The sequence below is a fragment of the Achroia grisella genome, unplaced genomic scaffold (genome assembly GCF_030625045.1).
Source record: "Achroia grisella isolate CSIRO2021 unplaced genomic scaffold, CSIRO_AGI_Agris_v1 utg660, whole genome shotgun sequence".
Lineage (NCBI taxonomy): Eukaryota > Metazoa > Arthropoda > Insecta > Lepidoptera > Pyralidae > Achroia > Achroia grisella.
In genome coordinates, this window is record NW_026712984.1 from 8,590,457 (window position 1) to 8,609,281 (window position 18,825).

Genomic DNA, 18,825 nt, shown 5'->3' on the forward strand with positions numbered 1-18,825 from the left:
AAATTAAGTATTTATATCAGTTGTCTAGTACCCATAACACAAGCTCTGCTTATCGTGGGACTAGATGGCGCTGTGTTAATTGTCCAGGGTTATTTATTTACTTATATCAGCTGTCTAGTACCCATAACACAAGCTCTGCTTACCGTGGGACTAGATGGCGCTGTGTTAATTGTCCAGGGTTATTTATTTATTTATTTAGGTCTATTACAGACTCTTATGATATGTCAAATCTCCCGTCAGTTCGGAATGATTTCGAGATGAGAAGAACTGACGAGAAACTCAGCTCGTATTCTTTTCAAATAAATGTTGTACATGTTTACAATAATACAGATTCATTTATAGATCAAATACAAATCTATGCATATAAATAAAATTGGAGTGTCTGTTTGTAATATTGAAATAACCGTTTTTTACTACATGCATATGAATATGAATACGGTACATACACCAAAATATCATTTTTTACAATTTTTGTCTGCCTGTCTGTATGTTCCGGCTAATCTCTGAAATGGCTGGACCAATTTTGACGGGACTTTTATTGGCAGGTAGCTGATGTAATAAGGAGTAACTTAGACGGACGCGGATGAAATCGCGGGGAACAGCTACATAAAAAAAAAATACTATAACATATATATATATATATTTATATGTATACAGATAGTATTCGATGCAACAGCAGGTGAATCAACAAATGGTTTCCCATAACAGCTTTACCATAACAACCCCCACGGAACAATAGTTGCGCGCGGCCTGTTTACAAACCAGACCGGTTTCAAGTTCGAGTTTCCTGGATTCGTTCATATCATACTCCAAGTACTTAGGAGTCATTCATATAGTATTTAAAAGAATAAATTTATTATTTCAGTGCCGTACTCGGAACTTCGTTTGCGTGGAATTTAACTTTATTTTTCTGAAATACAGTAGCTTAAGTTACTCCTTATAACATCTACTTGCCAAAAAAAGTCCCGTCAAAATCGGTACAGCCATGTCAGAGATTAGCCGGAACAAACAAACAGACAGACAGACAGAAATTGTAAAAAATATTTTTTTGGTGTATGTACCGTATTTATATTCATATGCATGTAGTAAAAAACGGTTATTTCAATATTACAAACAGACACTCCAATTTTATTTATATGTATAGATGTGGATAACCCTATCGCTAGCAATGAACCACACGAGGTTGACATCCAGGCGGTTCCTTCTAGAAACATCGCAATAACTTTCTGGTTAATTTATTACGATGACTGCCAGTTCTTTACTGAAGTTACTAGTTGAACTGGATGGGATGGAGATAAATCTGTGACGTGTTTTGTTGCATTAAAAGTAGGCGAACCAATAGCACGTGTACCATTGACGGCACGCGACACAATACTTTGGGCACGTCGTCGATCATAAAACTGTTTGAAGAAGCTGGCTCATGCTATTTCAACAATATTTCCACCTACCTATGCCTGCGAGTCATTATTTTCAGAGATGAATAACATTAAAAACTCGGTTAGAAACCGTTTGACAGATGAATCCAGTTCAGCATGCATTTTGCTAAAAGTAACATCGTACAAGCCTGACATAAATTATTTGTCATCTAACCTGCAGCAACAGAAGCCACACTAATTTTACAGTAATTTAATTTATGCGTGTAATGAAAACAATCTAAAATGTACCTCTTTTGTTTACTCTATTTCATAGAGAGTTTTGATAGTATTTATTATTATTATTTTCCAAATAATCAGAAAGTCAAAATTATTTGATGGCACGTCAATGACCCCATTAAAGATTTTTTGGAAAAAAGGCACGTTGATGCGTAAAGGTTCGCCTACCCTGGTCTGGACTATCTGTGTACAAAAATTTCATTTAAATGCTTCAGTAGTTTTAGCGTGAAAGCGCGACAGACAGACAGAGTTACTTTCGCATTTATAATATTAATATTTGTAAAGAGCATATGTTGGTGGAAACAGACGAATTAGTTGCAGACAGGGTCCTCCCCTCAGATAGATCCCTCGTTGAATTCAAACGGGGATCGATATTAGGTCCTATGTGCATGAAATGTTGTTTGAGATCTATACTAATATTATAAAGTTGAAAGTTTATTTCTTTATTTGAACGCGCCAATCTCAGGAACTACTAGTTCGAAATGAAAAATTCTTTGTTGGATAGTCCATTTGTTAAGGATATATAACATTACGCTACGACCAATAGGAGCGGAGCTGCAATGAAAAAGATTGCAAAAACTTCCGTTGCGTGCACTGCGTAAACGGTTCAAGTAACCCAAAAAATATGTATGAAAGAATTATTCCTCCTTACCACGCAAAGGAAGTCGCGGGAACAGCTAGTTTTGTATCAAATTAGAATTTCTAGAATAATCGCCGTGTCATAAGCAAGAAAGACCCATTTTCTTGACTAATTGTTACAACAAATTGAGTCGTCAACCGGTTTTTTTATGGTTGATAATGGAATGGTGCACCCGCCTGCGCTAACGGTGTACGCTAGCGGGGTACCAGTGGAGGATGATAAGATGAACATGAGGTCAGGTCTGTTGGTCCATCGTGACAAGTTCACCAAGAATTTATCACGATGGTTTCCAGGGGAACCGCTTGGAGGTCAACCTGCGATACATTGCTAGCAATATGATCATCAATCCACATTACTAACAATACCATTTCCCCCCCGTCAACCCGGTTAGAAATTGGTAGTATTTAGTTTGAATGACACAAGGAAGAGAGACACGTGAGCGATGTTTCATTGGGCTGAACACAAACCGCATTATCTAATAATGATATCTCATTAGTGTTACACGCATCGCATGCACGGCACGCCGCGGTGCCAGCCTTGTATGCGGAAATGGATAATTTTTCGCATCACCATTACAAAAGTCAAGGTTAGAAGCGGTGTACAATATGTACGTGCAATATCTTGGACTGGTGGAGGGGATTGTTAGTAATGGGAAATAGTAATCCCCATTGCTAGCAATGTACCATGTTAGGTCGATCTCTTGGAAACCATTGTGATAAATTCCTGGTGAATTTGTCACAATAGTGAGCAAAAACATGAGTGTTGCTCTTTTGAATATATGTTTTATTTATATAAATAATTACAGAGTAACAAGTAAGGCATGTGATAATCAAGATAGAAATCGCTACGCACTCATTCTTAGTGCAATCAGATAATATTGTCAGCGCTATGGATTTGAAGTTAATTTTAAGAATGTTGGCGTATGTCGGCAAGCGGCCCCTTACACCAGGGCTGTTAGGAGCTTCGTAACCGTAACCGAAACTATCGGATATCCGATATAAAAATTATTCGTAACCGTAGCCGAATCCGAAATAAAAGTTTCGGATAATATCGGATAGGGGCGGAGCCTAATTGAGACACGTTATGTAACCATTTTATTAGCTATTTGTATTTTACTTTTAAATTCCTTAAAAAATTTATATCCGTAACTGAAATTAACGGATAATCCGAAATAATTTCATATCCGCATCCATATCCCTATCCGATATAATAATCATTTTTATATCCGAAACCTATACGTATCCGATATTTCATATCCATAACATCCCTTACAATCTTCACCGCCTACCGGCCCACCGGCTTAGGGGCCAAATGGGGACTGCAGGATTTATACCGGCCAAAAACCTGACGACTATTCCTCCTCGAACATATCACCGTGGGATCGCATATGCATTCTCCAAGACCACCAGCACGGTTCCCATCGAAGGGACCTTTCATCTAGGTGTGCAGGGAATAGCCTCTGCACGCCACCGCCGGACCCTAATGAGTGGTGCCTCACTGGTGAGCTTCGGATCGATCCATAACATGCCTGCCTTAAACCTACACCCGGGTTATAAGTCCCGGGAACTGGGAGGAGGTTCCCTCTCTGACACATGGATGGATCCTTGTGTTGATTCTGCTACATGGACACAGATTCTGCCACATGTACCCAGATGCTGCCACATGGACCCAGATTCTGCCACATGGACCCAGATTCTGCCACATAGACCCAGATTCTGCCACATGGACCTAGATTCTGCCACATGGACCCAGATTCTGCCACATGGACCCAGATTCTGCCACATGGACCCAGATTCTGCCACATGGACCCAGATTATGCCAAATAGACCTAGATTCTGCCACATGGATCCAGATTCTGCCACATGGACCCAGATTGTGCACGGTGATGGAATGCTAAGTTCGCTCTCTCTGCGTCGCCAGCTTATTTATAAATCCAACTATTCACCGCACTGCGCAGATCTACCATAATAGGACTTATTGCTGTTGTATTTTTTCACAACGTAGCTGTCATTATGTTATCAAAAAAATGTATAAATAGTTAATTTTCTGCCTATCAGCTGTCGAGAGTCGGCCATGTTGCTTGCCGGCAAATAAAAAACAAGTCGAATGACAAGGCCGCTGATAATTTGACGTCATCCAACCGTGGCAGTTCAACTCATTTGCTATGTAATGGTTATAATTGATAACATAAAATAACACATAATAAAACAAAGAAAAAACATAATAAAAAAAAAAGTCCTTTAATATTTGGACAGCCTCGGTGATCAAGTGGTTTAGCATACCGCTTTACTATCCGATGGTCGTGGGTTCGATTCCTCGCACGGCACAAACATTTGTATTCATGAGTATGATTGTTTGTATCGGTCTGGGTGTTTTCTATGTATAATATGTATTTATTTACAAAAAAAATGAATCTATGTATTTATATCAGTTTTCTAGTACCCATAACACAAGCTCTGCTTAGCTTGGAACTAGATGGCGCTGTGTGAATTGTCCTGAAATATTATCATTACATAGTACAATACAAAATCGCTCTCGCTGTCTGTCCGTCTCTATGTATGCTTAAATCTTTAAAACTATTCTACGGATTTTGAAGCGGTTTTTTTTAGTAGATACAGTGATTCAAGAGGAAGGTTTATATATATAATACATGTACACTCGTGTGAAGCTGGGGCGAGTAACTAGTTTTTATATATACTAATATAATAAAGCTGAAGAGTTTGTTTGTTTGAACGCGCTAATCTCAGGAACTACTGGTTCGAAAGGATAAATAATTGTATTGGATAGTCCATTTGTCGAGGAAGGCTTTAAGCTATATAACATTACGCTACGACCAATAGGAGCGGAGCTGCAATGAAAATTATTGCAAAAGGTGGAGAAATGAAACGCAGACGAAGTTGTGTGGATCAGTTAGTCTATACATCTATACATATAAATAAAATTGGAGTGTCTGTTTGTAATATTGAAAGAACCGTTTTTACTACATGCATATGAATATATATGTACCGTACACGTATGTACGGTACATACACCAAAATAACATTTTTTACCATTTTTGTCTATCTGTCCGTCGGTCTGTTTGTTCCGGCTAATCTCTAAAACGGCTGGACCGATTTCCACAGGACTTTTATTGGCAGGTAGTTGATGTAATAAGGAGCAACTTAGGCTACTTTTTTTTAGAAAAATAAAGTTAAATTCCACGCGGACGAAGTCACGGGTACAGCTAGTTATACATAAATACATGATCATTATAAACCAACATGTGAATATTTGACTTATGCTAATTTATCTAACAATCAAATTCGAGAGCAAAAAAACAAAAGACGAGTCTCAGATCCGGGTAGAATCGGTGTTCATTCATTTTGGGGTTCCCTTACAAAACAAACTTGAAAGAAACCATAAACCAGGGGTGTTGGGGAGCTCGGATACTATCGGATATCCGATATAAAAAAATATCCGTAACCGTAACCGAATCCGAAATAATAGTTTCGGATAATTTCGGATAGGGGCGGAGACTAATTGAGACACGTTATGTAAACATTTTATTAGCTATTTGTATTTTACTTTTGAAATTTATTAAGAAATTTTAACAAGAGCGCACAGCCCAAACCACTGGACGGATCGGGCTGAAATTTGGCATGCAGGTAGATGATATGACGTAGACATCCGCTAAGAAAGGATTTTGATTAATTCTACCCCCAAGGGGATAAAGTAGGGGATAAAAGTTTGTATGAAACTTTATCAATTTTAAACCGATCAGGCTGAGACTTTGCATGCATAAAGCTACTATGACGTAGGCATCCCTTAAAAAAGGATTTTGATAAATTCCACCCCTAAGGGGATACATTAACGCGAGCGAAGCTGCGGGCAAAAGCTAGTTCCTTAATAAATTTATATCCGTAGCCGAAATTATCCGAAACTAACGGATAATCCGAAATAATTTCATATCCATATCCGGTATAATAATCATTCCTATATCCGAAAACTATCCGTATCCGAAATTTCATATCCATAACATCCCTGCCATAAAATTGTAACTTTTTTATTTGTAAACATTTGTTTTTATACTACTACGGTGGCAAACGAGCATACGGGCCGTATGATCTGATGGTTAACGTATCCTATGGACGCCTGAAACACCAGGGGTGTCACGTGCGCGTTGCCGACCCTTAAGAGACCTTAACTTATACCCTTCTTGAAAAACCCCATGCCGTAGTCTCGTGAGAAAACCCAGGCAGTTCATTCTACAATCTAAGTGTACGCGGGAGGAAGCTCCTCTGAAACCGCACTGTCCGAGACCACTTAGGTTCCAGAGTGTGATGAATTCCCAGTCGATGGCGAGCGGTGCGATGGTAAGTAAAAGGTGGCCGTAGGCATTATGTCAAACATATTTTTTTTAAAAACTCAAGTGGCATAGATATTTTATTTTACAACAATTTGATTTAATAACTCCTCCCCTTTTCTGCCTTCCCGTCCTCCCCCTGTCATATCTAGCCATATAGAAATAGAAATAATCTTTATTCAAATAAACTCATTACAAGCACTTTTGAATAGTCATATTTTTTATTCTACCACTCATTCGGAACGCAGACTCATCACAAGAAGAATGAACAAGAAATTTGTAAGTTGCTCTTTTGAATAGATGTTTTTTTATATATAAATAATTACACAACAAGGTCTCTCCTCCCTCCTTTCCTAATTTAGTGAATATCGCACCCAAATCGGTTAAGCCGTTCCTGAGATTAGCGAGCATAATCTAACAGATAAACAGACAGCAAATCAATGAATTATTGTTTTTATGTTTTATTATGTTGATAAAGGTCCCCAATAATAGATTTATTGTATATCTTCCATGTACAGTCAACGCCGCGATATAAAATTTGATCTATACATATAAATAAAATTGGAGTGGATTACAAGTTTTATCTGTCTGTGTTTGTTCCGGCTAATCTCTGAAATGGCTGGACCGATTTCGACGGGACTTTTATTAGCAGGTAGCTTATGTAATAAGGAGTAACTTAGGCTACTTTTATTTTATAAAAATAAAGTTAAATTCCACGCGGACGAAGTCGCGGTTACAGCTGGTCATTACTAATATTATAAATGCGAAAGTAACTCGCTTGTCTGTCTGTCGCGCTTTCACGACAAACTACTGAACCGATTTAAATGAAATTTGGTACACATATAGTATGGAATACAGACAGCAAGAAGTTGTGGGCACAGCTAGTGATACAATAAAGAATTACAAACAAACAAACTTATGAATACAATGTTTGTACCGTGCGGGAATCGAACGCGCAATCATCGGAGTAGTGTGATAGTCGCTAGATCACCAAGGTCGTCTCTCTGCATTGCAAAATTTTTAAATCAATGAATATAATGTTTGCACCGTGCGGGAATCGAACCCGCGACCATCGGAGTGGTGTGATACCTGCTAGATCACCGAGGCCGTCAATTTGTTTAGATTACAATGAGAACCTATTCACAGTAAGATGATCTCTCGTCTGGCTTCATCTTGAACAGTTCAAGGACGGCACAGCATCTCACCTATTGTTTATCTCATTGTAAATAGCTAAGTACACAGTGATTGTACTCTGCTCATTATATAAGCCGGTTTGATGACGTCAATAGATCCTATATGTGGATAACTAGCGACTTGCCCCGGCTTCACATGAATATGAGAATTACGGCCTGTATTTCTAGAGCTAGCGGGTTGAATTTTGAAAATTTGAATTTGAATTCGGAACACAGACTTATCACAAGAAGAATGAGCAAGAAACTTGTGTGTTGTTCTTTTGAATAGATGTTTTTTTTTATATAAATAATTACAGTATAACAAGTAAGAGGCATGCAACAACCAACATAGAAATCGCTACGCACTCATTGTTAGTGTAATCAGATAATATTGTCAGTGCTATGGATTTTAAGTTTTTCTATAAAAACATTATTATCGTTAATTAACTCTTCAATTTTATAGTAAGCTTTTTTTTACAAAGGAAGTGTTTTATATGACATTTAAATCTTTCTCTTTTTGACGACCTCGGTGGTCTAGCGGTCTAGCACACCGCTTTACCGATGGTAAATGACGATGGCGACGCGACGATTCATGAGTATGATTGTTAGTATCGGTCTGGGTGTTTTCTATATATATGTATGTATTTAAGAAAAATATATCTATGTATTTGTATCAGTTATCTAGTACCCATAACACAAGCTTTAGTTAGCTTAACTTGGGTCTAGATGGCGCTGTGTGAATTGTCCTGAGATTATTATTATTATTATATTTAAGTACATATATATATATATATATATATATATAATATAAAAAAAGTTGCTTCCGCTGTCTGTTCTAGGATCTTTTAAAATACGCAACGGATTTTAATGTAGTTTTTAACAATAGATAGAGTGCTAAAGAAAGGTTTATATGTACAAGACATGTACACCTGTGCGAAATCTATACATATAAATAAAATTGGAGTGTCTGTTTGTAATATTGAAATAAACGTTTTTTACTACATGCATACGAATATAAATATGGTACATACACCAAAATAACATTGTTTATAATTTTTGTCTGTCTGTCTGTTTAGTCCGGATAGTCTCTGAAATGGCTGGACCGATTTTGATGGGCCTTTTTGGTAGGTAGCTGAAGTATTAAGGAGTAACTTAGACTACTTTTATTTTAGAAAAATACAATTAAATTCCACGCAGACGAACTCGTGGGGACAGCTGGTAAATGTAAAAAATGACAACCCTAAACTATATTACCTACATTTATATATGTACATATATGTATATATACATACCAGACTAGATCATATATGTTATCATAAAGGTATAATAGGTACATCTGTTTGTTTATAATGTAAACACGCAAGTGACACGTGCCAGTAATGGCGTCTTATTGACATGTGTGTATTTATTTAAACACAGATACTCTAAACTAGTGGCATGGATTACGTACTTCAGAAAATTGGCTCTAAAACTAGGGTTTACATTACAAAGGATTTTTTATAGCATAGGGGACAAATGAGTCCCTAATAAGTGATTACAGCAAGATATGGGGATTGTTAGTAATGTGGATTGATCAGTCTACTGACAGGTAGACCTCCACGCGGTACCTGGAAACCATCGTGATAAATTCCTGGTAAATTTGTCACGACATGCTAATTGACCTGACCTGACCTCATCGTCTTATGCTCCACTGGTGCCCCGCCAGCGTATACCGTTAGATACATTATCATCCCTAAAAAAGTTATTACAGCACCCTTAACACAAGGGGAATTGCAAGTGCGTTGCCGGCCTTTAAGAAGGAATAAGCTCTTTTCTTGAAGGTTTCAATATCGTATCGGTTCGGAAATACCACTAAGTCGTATCCATCAGACGGGGTTGTCCTTCAGCCGCTCCATAAGTCCTTCCTTTGGTTTGGATGCCATCTGCACTCGCCCCCTATCGTCCGGTGAAGCTGTAAAGGACAGCTGCGGCCAACAGCCTAATGCTGTTGGCCGCAGCTGTCCTTTACAGCAGTAGTCCGAAAAAAATAAATACACACAAATAGGTGGGACAGAGAAACTTACGCAGACGATTTTCAATAAAATCTACTATTTATTACACTCGTCAATTCAGCCATTAGTGTTCTTACAAGTTTATAAATTAGAATTTCAAAGAAAACAGTAAATTCATTCCCACACGCTGTAACCTAAGGGGTCTCGGACAGTGCGGTTTCAGAGGAGCTTCCTCCCGCGTACACTTACATTGTGTAATGAACTACCTGCCGAGGTTTTCTCGAGACTACAGCATGCAGTTTTTCAAGAAGGGTATATTAAGGTTTCTTAAGGGTCGTGTCAACGCCCACATTCCGATAGATATCATTAAGTTCGTCATTACCATGAGACTGTCCGTTTGTTTGCCACATAAGTTGTATAGAAAAAAAACTATATACAGTTATGTACCCCTCCGATCGATCCCCCGTCCAATTCAAACGGGGATCGAAATTACGACGGCCTGAGCCGAAGCTCAAACCCCTAGTCGTATTCGTCAAGCGGGAGTTGTCCTTCAGCCGCTCCATAAGTCCTTCCATTGGTTTGGAGTGTCATCTGCACTCGTCTCCTATCGTCCGGTGAAGCTGTAAAGGCCAGCGGCCAACAGCATTAGAGTAGTCCGAAAAAAGTTATGCGTTTATCAAACACTTTTTTCATTTACTTTTAAGTTGAGAATCCGTAATGGAACCCACGTGCTCGAACCACTATTTTGAACAAACACACCGATTTATTTACAAGTCACACGGTCGAAGTCAAGGTTGTTTTGTAAAGTAAAACGTACAGCGCTGTATTTGTTCTTATAGGTAGACGCCATTTTCTCAGACTAATAAATTCAAACAATATATCTTTACACGTCTACACAAAATGTTAATAATAACCCTGGACAATTAACAGCGCCATCTAGTTCCAAGCTAAGCAGAGCTTGTGTTATGGGTACTAGACAACTGATATAAATACATAGATACGTTTTTGTTGTGAAATAATACTAATAATTGTAAAAAAATTCAATAAAGTTTAAACAAATAAATAAATAAATAATCTCAGGACAATTCACACAGCGCCATCTAGAGTCATCGCCATCCCAAGTTAAGCTAGCTAAAGCTTGTGTTATGGGTACTAGATAACTGATACAAATACATAGATTTGTTTTCATAAATACGTATATACTATATATAGAAAACACCCAGATACAAATAATCATATCCAAGAATACAAATGTTGGTACCGTGCGAGGAATCGAACTCGCGACCTTCGGAAGTAAGGCACTGTGCCAGTCGGCCTGAGATATTATTATCATCATCATCTGCTTCTTCCTTATCCCATTTATTTGTGGTCGTCGTAATATGTTTTTCTCTTCCATTCATCTCTGTTCGCAGTCATCTCGTTATTCACTCCTTTTCTTACCATATCATCTTTCACACATCCATCTCTTTTCCTGAGATATCATTATCATCATTATATTAAAAAAATAATCAACATTCTTGAGTTGTATGAGCTATCTAAATATATATAACTCAAAGGTGACTGACATAGTGATCTATCAACGGAGAGCCCAAACCACTGGACGGATCGGACTGAAATTTCGCATGCAGGTAGATGTTATGACGTAGGCATCCGCTAAGAAAGGATTTTAATTAATCCTAAAATAAAATTGGGAGTGAAAGTTTGTATGAAACTTTGTCAATTTTAAACCGATCGGGTTGAGACTTTGCATACATAAAGCTACTATGACGTAGGCATCCTCTAAGAAAGAATTTTGATAAATTCCATCCCTAAGGGGATAAATTAACGCCAGCGAAGCCACGGGCAAAAGCTAGTCTTTCTATAATTATTTCGTTTTACATATGTATTGTAAATTATCCTTTGCAAATGGTAAATGAGTACATTTATCACTATATTCAAATTTATCGTTTGTAGCTAATTAAGAACAGTCTAACCTTCAGTTTTAAACTAAATTTTGAACGCTATTGTTACCGATTGCTACATATTATGTTTTAATAGAAAAAAATACGTTGGAACGTAATTTTTTTTAGAATTAAGTGAACTTTTTAATTTTAAAAGAGAAGGGCTTATGTTCGTGCCTTGCGGTACGCCTTGAGAGAGGCATATGTCCAGCAGTGGACTGATGCTTTTAATCATTACATAGTATAAAACACTGTAGCTGTCTGTCCGTCTCTATGTATGCTTAAATCTTTAAAACTACGCAACGGATTTTGAAGCGGTTTTTTAATAGATAGAGTGATTCAAGAGGAAGGTTTATATATATAATACATGTACACCCGAGCGAAGCCGGGGCGAGTAGCTAGTTATTATCTATACTAATATAATAAAGCTGAAGAGCTTGTTTGTTTGTTTGAACGCGCTAATCTCAAGAACTAGTGGTTCGAATTGAAAAATTCTTTTCGTATTGGATAGTCCATTTGTCAAGGAAGGCTTTAAGCTATATAACATTACGCTACGACCAATAGGAGCGGAGCTGCAATGAAAAATATTGCAAAAGGTGGGGAAATGAAATGCAGACTAAGTTTTTTTTTCGGGCTACTCTAATGCTGTTGGCCGCAGCTGGCCTTTACAGCTTCACTGGTTGATTATTCAGTAGGTCTGAGAATGTGCTACTATATATTTTTCATACCTCTAAGTGATAAGTGTTGTCCATTCCTTACATTTTTTTTAATTTTATTGGTCAAAATTTTTATTTTTTTTAACCATAATTTTCACCCTCCTATTTTTACCATCTATCCCTATTTTTTAATACCGATTTCAATTTATATGGTAAAACAACGTTTGCTGGGTCAGCTAGTAATAACAAAAAGGCGATATTTTTTCTTTTTTTTCTGCGATAATCTAATTTTTTCTTTTTTTCCTTGCCATAACTGAGACATGCAAAGGACTCGTTAATTTCGGACTTTCGTGATGCTGGAGCGGTTGTTTAGTTATATAGTTTGCCGCTAACTGCAATTTGAGATAAACTTGTTCTTTTTGGAAATAAATTGGTACCGGTACATATAATTATCCACGTTAGAAATTGTTTTGTAAGAACCGTTGAATATTCTTTAATTTTCTACATGATGAAATAATTTTATACACTAGCTGTGCAGCTCGCAGTTTCGCGTACGTTCAATTTCAATAAAAAATATAGCCAACATATAGGTTATATTTTTTATAGCCTATATGTTGCTATATATGTATATAATAATGTAGATTATTCGATTGTATAAGCATATAAAAAAAAATATCTACCGCTCGTTCGGAAAGCTGTCTCATCACAAGAAGAACGAGCAAGAAACTCTGGTGTTGCTCTTTTAAATAATCCTCGAAGTCGAAACGTGTGAATACAAACTACCAACCAGCACAATTTTTTTTGGGTCAAATATAAATATACAATAAGATTAAATCAGTTGTAGTGATAAGAGCAGACCAGTCCCTACAAGCAGCATTCGTTCACGAGTATGAGGGATAAGCCAGCCATCACTGCGCTCGACCATATTTTAGGGAGCCCAATGACCCGGCCCACCACGCCGTCACATGTCTGGATATTTTAGTGAGCATGACTACTCATTCCACTCGACCACGTCACAGCTACTTATGGAGCAGAAGGAAGGACTTATGGAGCGGCTGAAGGACAACTCCCGCCTGACGGATACGACTTTAGTCTGAGGGCACCGCTAGGGGTAATAGTGAGTTTGCTGGTGCTATCTCTTAGACTAGCAGCGTACCGTGACTTCTCTCCTGTTGTTATCTCTTATCATCTATTGTCACTGCCCGTTATCTCTTATCTCGTGGGAATTTTGGGAAATCGTTTCATAGTGACTGCGTACGGGATACAAGCAACCTATTTTAAAGATTTCAAGTCTAAGCCGTTGCTGAGATTAGTGCGAACAAACGTACATACAAATATTGTACAGAATAGAATAGAATAGAAAATCCTTTATTCAAATATACGTAAGCAGCATTTTTATCTATACAGCTATACCTACATATAAATAAAATTGTAGTGTCTGTTTGTAATATTGAAATAACCGTTTTTTACTACATGCATATGAATCTAAATACGGTATACGGTACATACATCAAAATAACATTTTTTAAAATTTTTGCCAGTCGTTTTGTTCCGGCTAATCTTTGAAATGGCTGGACCGATTTTGACGGGACTTTTATTAGCTGGTAGCTGATATAATGAAGAGTAACTTAGGCTACTTTTATTTTAGAAAAATAAAGTTGAATTCCACGAGGACGAAGTCGCGAGTACAGTTAGTAGATAGATATAAAATATATAAATTCAATAAGACTCCACTTCACAATATGTACATAGGTACTTATTTTTTTAATTAGGACATGAGATCATCAATTTTTTAAGTATTTAGGTTAAGTTAACTGAACCTATATCATACTAGCTATTCTTGCGACTTCGTCCACGTGGAATTTAACTGTATTTTTCTAAAATAAAAGTAGCCTAAGTTACTCTTTATAACATCAGCTACCTGTCAAAAAGAGTCCCGTCAAAATCGGTCCAACTATTTCATAGATTACCCGGAACAAACAAATGGACAAAAATTGTAAAAAGTGTTATTTTGGTGTATGTACCGTAATTATATTCACATGCATGTAGTAAAAACGGTTATTTCAATATTACAAACAGACACCAATTTTATTTATATGTATAGATTTGACAACGTATAGGGGTCATCTAGTTGTATAAAAATAAACGAATTTTATGTACACAAAGTCGAAGTCTCAACTAGTTTATTTGTATATCTGTTGGGTCAGTTTTCTTGTAAAAGTCGGGGGTACATATATAAAACTTAAGAATGCGTCACTAACGCAGTAAAACGTCACGTTATCTTAATTGCTATACCGCTCCAAAACCAAACGACAAATTCTATTAACTCACCTCCATAAGTTATCACATTATCATGGCGCAACTCGACCAAAAACAATAACTATTATTGCACTGCATTTATATTTTTAATCACGATCCACACCACAGACTATCAAAACACAGCTCAAACTCACAACTCCGCAAAAACTAAATGCACTAAAACAACAATGTGTTCGAAATTCAAATTAATTTGTCGCAGAGTAATGCGCGTTTTGCCGCGAAAACGCACAACTCGTGACACGTGGTTAACAAAACGCGGCGAGCGTTCAACTGAGTTTTTCATTGCAGCGCGGAGGCGTTTACTGTGATATTACGTTGTTTGTTCATTTTCGACTGTATCGTATAGGTAAGTATACAATGCTGCTTTAAAACTTTTGTACGCGAACTGTAATTGTGCAAGACCAGCGTTGTATAATAATATATAATGGATATCAGATTTAATATAACGACAATATCTAATTAATAACTATATAATGCTGCTTTAAATGCATTTGCATTCGAATTCAAACTGGTTAAAGCCAGCGTTGTATACTGATATAAGATATAGTTGATAAAAAATTGATATAATTTAATACAACGACACTATCTAATTGGTAATTATATAATGCTGCTTTAAATTACTTGCATCCGAATTCTAACTGTTTAAAGCCAGCGTTGTATACTGATATTGTGTATAAAAGGAGTTATCAAATTCAATGTAACAAAGTATTGCGTAATTAGTTCAATTGATTAATGATTATGTTGATTTTGTCATTGCAATGCAATTTATACTGATTTCTTTGATCAAGTCGTTTGCGCGGTCAAGACTGACATTAACAATAAGTTTTTTTTAATGATTGACAATAGACTTTGAAGGCCTCGGTGATTTAGCGGTTTAACACACCGCTTCACTTCAGATGGTCGTGGGTTCGATTCCTCGCACGGTACTAATATTTGTATTCATGAGTATGATTGTTTATATTGGTGATTGCTTGTATATTATTGCGTATTTTATTTAAAAAAAATTGAGTATATATTATAGAATGGTGCACCCGCCTGCGCTAATGGGCTGACGGTGTACGCTGGCGGGACACCAGTGGAGGATGATAACATGAACATGAGGTCAGGTCAGCACACCGTGACAAATTCACCAAGAATTTATCACGATGGCTTCCAGGGGGAACCGCGTGGAGGTCAACCTGACATGGTACATTGCTAGCACTAAGATCAGCAGTCCACATTACTAACAATCCACTTTCCCCCCAATTCAGGGCACTTGTCATAGTGGTCAGATGAAGACATTGCCTTCCTTTCCTTCTGTGTTATCCGAAAGACCTTACTGCTGAGAGTCTCGAGCTTACGCTCTTTGGCCGGGCGTACGACATTGCGTGTCGGTTAAATAGAAAAATGGCAGTATACAAAATGTAGATTTTTACAAGACAAAATTGTATGTAAATTATTTTCCCTTTAAAGTGTTAAATTTACACATAAGTATTGTATATCATTTTAAAAGTGTTTAGATAATGATTAAGACGGCGTGGTTAATTTAATTGACTTATATAAAAGGATGTAATTCTAGATTCTAATTTGAGAATGTCATTTTTTTATTTAATGACGTATTTTGTATTAGTAGCAACAATTCTATTTTGCAGGGGAGGGATTATTAGTACTAGGTAATAGTGGACTCACTGCTAGCAATGTACCATGTCAGATTGACCTCAACGCGGTTCCCCCTGGAAACCATCGTGATAAATTCCTGGTCAGTTAGGACCTGACCTCATGTACATCTTATCATCCTCCACTGGTGCCCCGCCACCGTAAACCGTTAGCGCAGGCGGGTGCACCATTACATTATCATCAATTATAATAATTATACTTTTAATTTTTATTTAATTCAATAATAAATATGGAAAAATAACGAAGTCCACTTATATTTAATTGATAATGTAATGATTTTTCTAATTTCTTAATGATAAACTTCATTAAGGCACAGGGACGGATCGTGATATTGTGGGGCCCTGGGCTAAATCTACTTAGGGACCTACCTAATTATATTACTCAACTAAAATAATACACCGACCAAAAACAAGCGACCAGAAACTCCCCGTTCCTTTCTATAGACGCGCACTTGCATGGTTTGATTGATCTCATGGTTGCCAACCTTATGATAGGTTTTTTAACATTCTAGATATTTTTTATATTCTAAATATCGTTTCAGTGAGGACTGGTGGCCATTTGTATCCTCGGGGCCCTGGGTTCCAGCCCAAAAAGCCCTTAGAGATCCGCCCCTATTAAGGCACTACTTGGTCGCTCCAGGCTTGTCACTTTAATTTATTTGACGGATTCGAGGAAATAATAAGCACACAGGTTTACTTCCAATGGTCGCGGGTTCGATTCCTAGTACAGTGCACACATTTATATTCATAAAGTTGTTTGTAGCGGTCAGGGTGTTTTCTATGTATATTATGTATGTATTTACAAAATAAAAAGTATTTTTATCAGTTGTCTCGTATCCATAACACAAGCTCTGCTTACCGTGGGACTAGATGGCGCTGTGTTAATGTTAAACCGTTTTTTACTACATGCATATGAATATAAATATGGTACATACACCAAAAATAATATTGTTACAATTTTTGTCTGTCTGTTTGTTCCGGCTAATCTCAGAAAAATAAAGTTAAATTCCACGCGGACAAAGTCGCGGGTACAGCTAGTATTAAATAATATCTCAGGACAACTCACACAGCGCCATCTAGTCCCAAGCTAACCACAACTTCTGTTATGGGACAATATAAATACATACATACATTTTTTTTGTAAATACATACATAATATACATAGAAAACACCCAGATCGACAAACAATCATAATCATGAACACAAACATTTGTGTTCAGTAAGCCGGTGTGCAAAACCGCTCGACTGCCGAAGCCGTCAAAAGGAGGTACAGTATAAAAAAAAAACATATGACAATCAGATTTCAATTTAATTGATGTTTAAGTTTTACAATCAAACAGGTCTGTTACACTGCAATTATGTATTTAATTTAAAATTAGACACAATCGAAATTCACAACACGAGTTCAGCTATATCTCTTAATAAACATTTAAATCTACGACTATGTAATTAGGTACAGGATATGTGAATTTTGAGCCAAAAATCGATTTAACATTACGTAATTTTGTTTTACAATATCATTATTATTTACAATTATATCTATTAGACGTATAAATAAGCTTTTTTTTTTATTAGAACTGTGTTCACACTGTATAACATGTAAGTATTCAGTTTTGGGACAAACGGGGAACGAACTGGAGGCCTTCGGAATGTGGTGTTGGAGAAGGATGGAAAGAATTAGCTGGAAAGATAAAGTAAGAAACGAAGAAGTAACAGGGTAAAAGAAAAAAGGCAAATATTGAACACAATAGAAAATAGACGAGGAGAAATGTTGGCACACTTGATACGGCACGATGATCTCATGAAAATTATTATTGAGGCAAAGATAGAAGGAAAGAGGGGGAGGGGAAGACCAAGGCATAGCTACATCAAGCAAATTAAGAAGATGGGAGTCGTGTCGTATCAAGATTTAAAGAGCACGATGGAAGATCGCGGAAAGTGCTCAGAGCTCCACCGATAAGAGCGTAGCTCTTAAATTTTGAATTAATGAAAAAGGACTTGTATCCAGAGCCGTAAAACATATTAATAAAAAAACGTAGGTATTGTTCAGTGTTCGTTCTATCTCTGTTCAGCGAACTTGCGTCTGCCTTCACCCGACCGGGATAGCAATACTTTCGATCGAAGTTCAGCCGTAAATATTTAATTTCGACTCTACTTGGCTCACTCTACATATTATTATCTATACATACATATAAATAAAACTGGAGTGTCTGTTTGTAATACTGAAATAACCGTTTTTTACTACATTCATACGAATATAACGTTAAATTAAACTGCCAACAAAGTACTATCACTACATAGTATAAAATAAAGTCGCTGTCTCTGTCTGTCCCTATGTATGCTTAAATCTTTAAAACTACGCAACGGATTTCGAAGCGGTTTTTTTTAATAGATAGAGTGATTCAAGAGGAAGGTTTATATATATAATACATGCATAATATTGTAGAGAATCACTGAT

The 18,825-nt window shown here is 36.9% G+C and overlaps 1 protein-coding gene across 1 annotated transcript in view; it reads right to left on the bottom strand.

Moving 5' to 3' along the window:
- The window catches only part of LOC131849874 (rhophilin-2-B), a 107,536-nt gene extending 92,571 nt beyond the window's left edge, over positions 1 to 14,965 (bottom strand). Inside the window, exon 1 of the mRNA XM_059200005.1 lies at positions 14,725 to 14,965. The gene's annotated coding sequence lies outside the window, so the exon portion shown is untranslated. The remainder of the gene's footprint in view (positions 1 to 14,724) is intronic.
- Positions 14,966 to 18,825: the final 3,860 nt, after the last annotated feature.